Genomic DNA, 10,475 nt, shown 5'->3' on the forward strand with positions numbered 1-10,475 from the left:
TGGATCAAGACTGAATATGGCTTTAAGTATGTTTAAGCATATGCTATGGAGTTAAATGAGTGTCACGAGAACCTGAACCTGAATTCATCATTCTGAACCTGAATTCCTGATGCTTTTTCAGGTTGAGAAAATCGATTTGTGAAGTTCATGTGGTAAAAATCAGGTCTGGAAATTCAGGGAAACATCCGGTGTACTGGGGAAGAGGATACAAGTGTAGATGTAATCGAACTTCACTAAAGATCTTTGAGGTCACTGGGAGGGGCTTCTTTGTGAATGAGTACATGACGATGAAGGACCATGGCTGAAGAGCACGCCAGTGGAACGTTTCCAGTTGTAAGTTGCTTATGCTTCCTTTGTTTTTATGTAAGTTCACACCAGATACTAGTATTTATTGTTTTATTGGTTGTTCGTGCAGATATTGATTTCTTTCTTACGACGCATGCGAGGCGAAGCACCGGTTGAATTAGAATTAGAATTAGAACTAGAAAGGGAAAGTTCGTGAACGAACTTTAAGTTGGCTTGAAAAAGCCAGTTAAGTACGTTAAAATGTTAAAATCGTTGAAGACTGTTGATAGTTGTTAAAATGTTGCCAAAATGTTTTTAAGCAGAAGCTGCAGTATCCGTGGTGGATGGTAATTCGTTGCTAGGTGCTACCATGAATGGAAAGTTCCACCTTAAATTCTGTGCCACATTAATTTTAGGGCTACCTTAAACTAAGTTCCACCTTAAATTTAGTGCCATGCTAATTGCAGTTCCAAATTAAATTTAGTGCCACCTTAAAAAAATTTCCACCTTAAATTCAGTGCCACCTTAATTTTAGTGCTACCTAAAAGGAGAGTTCCACTTGAAATTCCATACCACCTTAATTTTAGTGCTATGTTGATTGAAGTTCCCCCTTAAATTCTGTGCCACCTTAAATTTAGTGCTATGCTAATTAAAGTTCCACCTTAAATGCTGTACCACCTTAAAAGAAATTCCACCTTAAATTCTGTGCCATTTCATTTTGTTGCTAGGTTAATGAAAGTTCCACCTTGAATTCTGTTCCACCTTAATTTTAATACAACCTTCAGAGCAGTTCCACTTTAAATGTGGTGTTAACTTCACTGCCACCTTAAATTTAGTGCTAACCTAAATGCAGCTCCACCTTATATAAAGTTCCACCTTAAATTCTGTGCCACCTTAGAGAGAGTTCCACCTTAAATTCTGTGCCACCTTAATTTTAGTGCTATGTTGATTGAAAGTCCACCTTAAATTCGGTTCCACCTTAAATTTAGTGATATGTTGATAGCAGTTCCACCTTAAATTTAATGCTATGTGCTAACATAAATGCAGTTCCACCTTAATTTCAGTGTCAGTGTAAACTCAGTGCTACCTTAAAAGAAGTTCTACCTTAAAATTCAGTGCTGCCTCAGTGCAATTCCACATTAAAAGCAGTTCCACCTTAAAAAAATCATTATGTGTGCTGATACTGCTGAGCATTAGGCTGTGAGCACGTGAGACATTGTGCTCCGTGCGTGAGTTTGTATGTGTGTATGAGAGAGAGGCCCATTGTGACATCACGTGTGGCATGTTGCCAACATTCCGCCCTATGGGAAAAAATTCCGCAAAATTCCATTGCTACACGGAATGCGTTCATCTGATCAAAAAGCTGTAAAAAGTAGAAAAGTGCATTTCCTAAAGGAAATGCGGAATGGTTGCGCCGCGGTTACTATGGAATTCTATAGGAAGAATGAGGGATGAAAAAAGTACTCATAGAGGAGTGTGAGTCAATAAGGCGGTGGATTAGAGCTTGGAGACCTGATCTGAGTGAATGCATGTACTTTGGTTGCTGCTGAGAAAAAGACTGATTAGGGCTTTGTTGCGAAAGAAAATAAATGGGACTCTATGGGAGAAACGAGGGATGAAAAATGACAAATAGATGAGTGTGGATCAGTGTGGTTGTGGATTAGAGCTTGGGAATGTGCCCATGCATTTTGGTGTCTGTTGCACGATGGAAAAAACAGGGCTATGGTTTGGCCGAAAATAAATGGGATTCTAAGGGAGGAACGAGGGATGAAAAATCGACAAATAGATGAGTGCGGGTCAGGGCGGCTGTGGATTAGAGCTTGGGAATGTGCCCATGCATTTTGGTATCTGTTGCACAATGGAAAAAACAGGGCTATGGTTTGGCCTAAAATAAATGGGATTCTAAGGGAGGAACGAGGGATGAAAAAATGACAAATAGAGGAGTGTGGGTCAGGACGGCTGTGGATTAGAGCTTGGGGACCTGCCCTAAATGAGTACTTGTATTTTGGAGACTGTCGGGCAAAGAAATAATAGATTTTGAGTGGTGGTGAAAATTAATGGGACTATATGGGAGGAACAAGGGATGAAGAAACGACAAATAGAGTAGTGCGGGTCAGCATGGCTGTGGATTAGCGCTTGGGGATGTGCCCTGAATGAGTACATGCATTTCGGTGGCTGTCGGGCAAAGAAGTGATAGAGTTTGAGTGGTGGCGAAAATGAATGGGACTCAATGAGAGGAACTTCTTTGTCCAACACTCACCGAAATGCAAGTACTTACTCAGGGTACCGCTCCAAGCTCTTACCCACAGCCACACAGCCATAGTCAGTATGGCTATGGATTAGAGCTTGGAGATGTGCCTTGAAGGAGTACATGCATTTTGGTGGCTGTCGGGTAAAGAAGAAATAGAGTTTGAGTGGTGGCGAAAATGAATGGGACTTAAAGAGAGGAATGAGGGATGAAAAAATGACACAAAGAGGAGTGCGGGTCAGTATGGCAGTGGATTAGTTCTTGTGCTAGCTAAGTGCAATTCCACCTTAAAAGCAGTTCCACCTTAAAAAAATCATTATGTGTGCTGACACTGCTGAGCATTAGGCTGTGAGCATGTGAGACATTGGGCTCCGTGCGTGAGTATGGATGGGTGTATGAGTTAACAACCCATTGTGACATCATGTCTGGCATGCTGCCAATAGTCCGCTCAATGTAAGTCTATGAGAGAAACAAATGATGGAATAAAACGACAAACGGATGAGTGCGGGTCAGAACAAAAGTGGATTCATGCTTGGGGGCCTGCCCTGAGATAGTGTATGAAAAACGGTGTCGATCGGGCAAGCAGAAGTACCTTAGATTGGCGTGCAAATGTTCACCCCATTCATTCCCTATGGGAAAAAATTCTGCAAAAATTCCCTTGCTACACAGAATCCATGCATCCGATCAAAAAGCTGTACACAAGCACGCATCACACAATCAGGCCGGACAATCTGGAGTTGGAACGGAGTTGATATCTTGAAAGCTGCAGGACTATCTACGGGACAGAAATCTGGCAGAAAAATAAGAATAATAATAATAACTAGAAAAGTGCATTTCCTAAAGGAGACGTGGAATGGTTGCGCCGCAGTTACTATGGAATTCTATAGGAGGAATGAGAGATGAAAAAAGTACTCACAGAGGAGTGTGGGTCAGTGTGGATGTGGATTAAAGCTTGGAGACCTGATCTGAAAGAGTTCATGTACTTTGGTGGCTGTTGAGAAAAAGACAGATTGGGGCTTTGTTGTGAAAGAAAATGAATGGGATTCTATGGGAGGAATGAGGGATGAACCCTAACCATGGTTTGGCCGAAAATAAATGGGATTCTAAGGGAGGAACGAGGGATGAAAAAATCAGAAACAGAGGAGTGCGTGTCAGTATGGCTATGGATTACAGCTTGGGGATGTGCCCTGAGTGAGTACATGCATTCCGGTGGCTGTCGGGCAAAGAAGTAAGAGTTTGAGTGGTAGCGAAAATGAATGGGACTCTAAGGGCAGAAGGAGGGATGAAAAAACGACAAATAGAGTAGTGCGGGTCAGTATGGCTATGGATTAGAGCTTAGGGTTGTGCCCTAAGTGAGCACATGTATTTCTGTTAGGCTGTGAGCATGTGAGACATTGGGCTCCGTGCGTGAGTATGGATGGGTGTGTGAGTTAAGGGCCCATTGTGACATCATGTCTGGCATGCTGCCAACAGTTCGCTCAATGTAAGTCTATGGGAGAGACGAAGGATTGGATAAAACGACAAACGGATGAGTGCGGGTCAGAACAACAGTGGATTCATACTTGGGGGACTGCCCTGAGATAGTGTATGAAAAACGGTGTTGTTCGGGCAAGCAGAAGTACCTTAGATTGGCATGCAAATATTCACCCCATTCATTTTCTATGGGAAAAATTCTGCAAAATTCCCTTGCTACATGGAATCTGTGCATCCGATCAAAAAGCTGTATACAAGCATGCATCACACAATCAGGCCAGACAATCTGGAGTTGGAACGGTGTCGATATCTCGAAAGCTGCGGGACGAGTTACGCGGCAAAGAAACGGCTATAATAATAATAAAAGACGAGAATAATATAAATCGGATAACAATGTAGTTGTGCCTTGCTAAACCATAATAACTAGAAAAGTGCATTTCCTAAAGGAAACGCGGAATGGTTGCGCCACGGTTACTATGGAATTCCATAGGAGGAATGAGGGATGAAAAAAGTACTCATAGAGGAGTGTGGGTCAGTAAGGCAGTGGATTAGAGCTTGGAGACCTGATCTGAGTGAGTACATGTACTTTTGTGGCTTTTGAGAAAAAAGACAGATTAGGGCTTTGTTGCGAAAGAAAATAAATGGGACTCTATGGGAGGAACGAGGGATGAAAAAACGACAAATAGATGAGTGCGGGTCAGTGTGGCTGTGGATTACAGCTTGGGAATGTGCCCATGCATTTTGGTGTCTGTTGATTAAAGTTTTAATCTCATTAGCAGAATGCTTGATAAGGTGAATTAGGTGTGACAGATCGGACCCCTAAAATGTGCCTTGCTGTGAGTCCACAAGGAGCAGGATTGTAAAACACTAGCTTGACATCAGCTCTATATGTGTGTGCATGTGTAGATTATACAGGAGTAGCCAGTTTACTAGGTAGCTTGTACCCACATTTATTGGTATGTGTAGTTCAGTTAGCATAATTAGTGTCAATATTTTTTATGTTTTAATGAGTTTCATGTTGCAGGAAGCTCTTAGGCAGGATTGCATATCAAGCCTCCGGACAAGGCTTAAGCATGCTCTTTCAAGTAATACTCCAGATGTTGACTACATGCGTTGTCATCAGTCAAGAAAGAATCTTCCTAAGTGCAGCCGGCTACCATATGAAGTGAAGGAGGCACTGGATGGACTATACTCAGATCCTTCTACTTTGCTCGCATCAACAGACTCTCCCTCTTCTGTTTTTTGGAAGATGGGACACCACGGACATTTGAGCCTTAACATTACATTGGAACACTTGAATGACCTTTTTGAGATTGGACTATTGGCATCATCTGTTGCCAACATTCCCAGAGTCTCAAAAAGCACAGTCCATCGTAGAATGCGTGAGTACAATATGTCTATGTCAGATATGCACTCTGCTCTTTCTGATGATGATCTAGACATGGTAGTGAGAAATATCAAGTTAAGGCTTCCGCAAGCAGGCTACCGAACAGTCAAGGGGTGTCTTCGGTCCGAGGGCCACCGCGTGCAGTGGATGAGAAAAAGAGCCTCAATGCATCATGCTGACACTGCTGCCAATTTATCAAGGTTGTCAAGTGTGACTTGTGTTATTCTCAGCAAGTACTCTGTTCCGGGACCATTGGTGTCAATGTGTTGCAAGTACAACCACAATATTATCAGGGAGGCATCCAACAATGTTGCATGTAGGCTACCACTATAATACTTGCAGTTCTGTGCTTACGTGGTCATTCTTGTTTTCAGCTATACTTGTGCTTGCATTTTAGAATCAGTTGTACCCACATTTGTATACCCACCATTTTTTCCCAACCATTTTGTATAAATGTAATTGTTTGGTCATTGAGTTTTATTTGTGATGGGTATGCTTGTTGTAGGGGCTAAAGGGTTTGGTGATGATATCCAATTGCGATTTTTCTGACCAATATTGTGATTGCAATTTTAATGCTATTATTTTCTATAAATTAAAGGGGAATTCCACTGATTTCACATTTTCTGCTGAATTCAATGCTGTAGATGTTAAAGTCTTTCAGATTCGGGTTTGGTATGAAATGGTTCGTTATAGAAAAATATACAGCCTCAGATTTCTTTACAGTGGTGGTGATAGGAACCAAGAGTCATCTACAACACAAATATAGCCATTTCCATGTCCAAAACTGCCAGCTAAGTACACACCTTTGGAGTTTTTATATGTAATGTTGATAAAAGGAAAACCTGTAAAAAAGAACTTTTTGAGTGCTACTTTGCCTCATAACACCCTGCATGTATATCTCCACCATGAACAGATTAAAGAATTTATGTTTTAGGCCAAAATCTACAATCTACTGTTTCAAAACTATCATTTGTAAGTATTTGTAACCATTTTATGTTTTAGCTTTCTGTAATGTAGCTTTTAGAGGCTTCAAACTGCGTCTGGTTCCCATCTCTGTGAGCAAGTCTGACTCCGCAAGTACCTCTAGAACGGGGCGTTTCACATCACTGTTGCAATAACACTGAACATAGTGTACCAGGTGGCCAGTTCATGAGCTCTGTTTTATCAGCTTAGTTTTCCCTGCTTAAAACTTTGTAAGACAGCCATTTTGATATTAAAACAATTAATCGTTCAGCCAAGGCTTGTTGTCTGGGCTTAGTAAACACTTTCTTTGTATCTTCACAGATATAATATTGTAAGATTTGGTGGTATTGATGGCTTCTCAAGGAAGGTAGGCCCTAATTTTGACTTCTAAATTCTTGTTGCTCTAAGAGATGAAGGTATTTACAGTGCTCGAGGTACCTCTATCACATTTATAATTATTGTTTCATTTGTGAATGTATTATGGAAATTGGCTTTACCATTTTCAAAAAACTAATTTCAGCTATAACTCAAAAAAGAAATGTCTGTAAGAGACTGCAGATACATTGAACGAGACAGGAAATGTTCAATACCTGCCATGCTTTGGCATTCAAAAACCCTGACTAAGTATGTTGTCATGCACTCCATGGCAGAAGCTAGGAACTCAAAGAGAAAGGTTATGCAACAAAATACTAATCTACATACTGAAAAAGACAGCAGTGTTTGAATATTTTTAGGCTCTTTACTTAAAAAAGGTATTGCACCTTTTTTCACAAAATTTTGTTATAATTTAATGGTTAAGATTTAAACAAAGTAATTCAGAGTGATTTGGTGTGAAATGTTCTGCCCTATAGAAAGCTAGTCAGAATTGTTCAAAGTGGTGGTGATAAGAACCAGAGGTCTGCGAGCGACTGTTTTTTTAGTTCCGCTCCCGCCTGCAACCAAAGTTTTTTTTTTCCCGAATCCCACCTGCATAGTCCCATCAAGGCGAACTGACATCCAATATCTGACACCGTCTATTCACAAATACTCTGCTGAAATAACACAGCAGTCATGGTCATCAGGCTTGCTGCGAGTAACTTCATGAAACGCCATTTATTCCCACTAAACACCGAGCAGAAATTAAACCATGCTGCTGTGTTTATTAGTAAACGCCGACTTGTTTGTTTACTTTGTTTGATCTATTAGCTCTTAGCTATACTGTTCTGATGGCTCCGTTACTGTTGTTGTTACCATCACTTTTAGCTCTTTGTTTACTGGGCGACGTTAATGTCTGTTTGTTCTTAATGTTCTGAGCAGGTTTCCTCTGGGAGGAAGAATTAGCGTGTTGACGTGATCAGCTGCTTCGCAACTCTTTAGAAAGACTTTTTTCATTTTAATTGTTTTACTGTTTTCCCTCTATATTGTTTATGATTTAGTGATCAAGCTACTTTATTTAGGCTATACATTCATTTGCGGGATTTCTCTTTATGCGTGCTTCAGCCTGCTTCTGCTTACAGGTTGCTTTTTCCCGCCTGCTCTGGCGAGCAACACTTGAGTGCATTTACATGCACTTAATAATGCGATAACTGCAGAAAAAATCCCATTTTGTCAGTAATCCATCAAGGCATTTACATGCACTTGAGTAATCAGATAATGTGAAAACTCCGGGTTAATATGAGTCAGGCAGTAATCAGATTTCTGCTTTACAACCAGCCAATAAACTCGCAGAAGAAGACGCGTTGTAAACGTAACATAAAACTCTAAACTCATGCCACGGCTTTTTTTTAAACATCGCGCCATTTTACCTGAAAATATGAACATACATCATCTAAAAGATGAAGAATAATTAAATCCTTTATTTCATGTTTGGTTTCAGCACTGCTCCAAAAGTATTTTGCTGCCATCTCGCAGCAACGCTGCTTGCTTATTTCTGGTATGGCCTTTTATTCTCGGGCATACACAGACTGAGAAATTTGAAAGAAATCTGTACGAGTAAACATGCATTGAGAAATCTGATTACTGAGCAGATTTCTTAATCGGATTTCTATATCGCAATATGGCAATATGGTGTTTACATGACTAATTGAATGACTGCAGAAATCCAATTATGATCGGATTATTGAGTGCATGTAAACACAGTCACTGAAAATTACTCCAGCGCTGCAAGATGTTGTGTTGGGTCCCGCGGGAATCTGCATGAGTGCAGACCTCTAACAGGAATTTAGCCAGGGTTTTTGAATGCCAAAGCAGACTGAAGACTTTCTGAAAGACTAACATCTAAACATCTACAGCGTTGAAATGTGATGTGTGAATCAGTTGAATTCCCCTTTAATTTGTAGAAAATAATAGCATTAAAATTGCAATCACAGTATTGGTCAGAAAATTTATCATATTGTCACCAAACACTTTAGCCCTACAACAAGCATACACATCACAAATAAAACTCAATGACCAAACAATTACATTTATACAAAACGGTTGGGAAAAAATGGTGGGTATACAAATGTGGGTACTAATGATTCTAAAATGCAAGCACAAGCATAGCTGAAAACAAGAATGATGGATAATAAAGACTGTGTAAGCACAGAACTGCAAGTATAATATTGGTAGCCTACATGCAACATTGTTGGATGCGTACCTGATAATATTGTGGTTGTACTTGCAACACATTGACACTAACGGTCCCGGAACAGAGTACTTGCTGAGAATAACACAAGCCATACTTGACAACCTTGATACCAGCAGTGTCAACATGATGCATTGAGGCTCTTTTTCTCATCCACTGCACGCGGTGGCCCTCGGACTGAAGACACCCCTTGACTGTTCGTGGAACAGTGGTGAAAACATCTACAGCCTTCCCAGGAGTGGCCGTCCGACCAAAATGACCCCAAAAGTACAGCGACGACTCATCCAAGAGGTCACAAAAGGCCCCACAACAACATCCAAAGAACTGCAGGCCTCACTTGCCTCAGTTAAGGTCAGTGTTCATGACTCCACCAAAAGAAAGAGACTGGGCAAAAACGGCCTGCATGACAGAGTTCCAAGACGAAACCACTACTGAGCAAAAAGAACATAAAGTCTTGTCTCAGTTTTGCCAGAAAACATCTTGGGGATCCCCAAGACTTTTGGGAGAATACTCTGTGGACTGACGAGACAAAAGTTGAACTTTTTGGAAGGTGAATGTCCCATTACATCTGGCGTAGAAGTAACACAGCATTTCAGAAAAGGAACATCATACCAACAGTAAATTATGGTGGTGGTAGTGAGATGGTCTGGGGCTGTTTTGCTGCTTCAGGACCTGGAAGACTTGCTGTGGTAAATGGAACCATGAATTCTGCTGTCTACCAAAAAATCCTGAAGGAGAATGTCCGGCCATCTGTTCATGATCTCAAGCTGAAGTGCACTTGGGTTCTGCAGCAGGACAATGATCCAAAACACACCAGTGAGTCCACCACTGAATGGCTTAAGAAAAACAAAATTAAGACTTTGGAGTGGCCTAGTCAAAGTCCAGACCAGAATCTGATTGAGATGCTGTGGCATGACCTTAAAAAGGCGGTTCAGGCTCGGAAACCCTCCAATGTGGCTGAATTACAACAATTCTGCAAAGATAAGTGGGCCAAAATTCCTCCACGGCGCTGTAAAAGACTCATTGCCAGTTATCGCAAACACTTGATTGCAGTTGTTGCTGCTAAGGGTGGCCCAACCAGTTATTAGGTTTAGGGGCAATCACTTTTTCACACAGGGCCCTGTAGGTTTGGATTTCTTTTTCCCTTAATAATAAAGATTTTCATTTATAAACTGCATTTTGTGTTTACTTGTGTTATCTTTGTCTAATATTTAAATTTGTTTGGTGATCTGAAACATTTAAGTGTGACAAACATACAAAAGAATAAGAAATCAGGAAGGGGCAAACACTTTTCCACACCACTGTATAGAGCTGATGTTAGTGTTTTACAATCCTGCACCTTGTGGACTCACAGCAATGCATATTTTATAGGTCCAATCTGTCACACCTAATTCACCTTATCAAGCATTCTGCTAATGAGATTATAACTTTAATCAGGTTTGATAGGGAAGATGACATTCGAAATGTGCAGTGCTCTGAGTCTCCAGGAGTAACATGGTAAGGTAGAGTTAGGC

Source organism: Colossoma macropomum, unplaced genomic scaffold (genome assembly GCF_904425465.1).
Source record: "Colossoma macropomum unplaced genomic scaffold, Colossoma_macropomum, whole genome shotgun sequence".
Classification (NCBI taxonomy): Eukaryota; Metazoa; Chordata; class Actinopteri; order Characiformes; family Serrasalmidae; genus Colossoma; species Colossoma macropomum.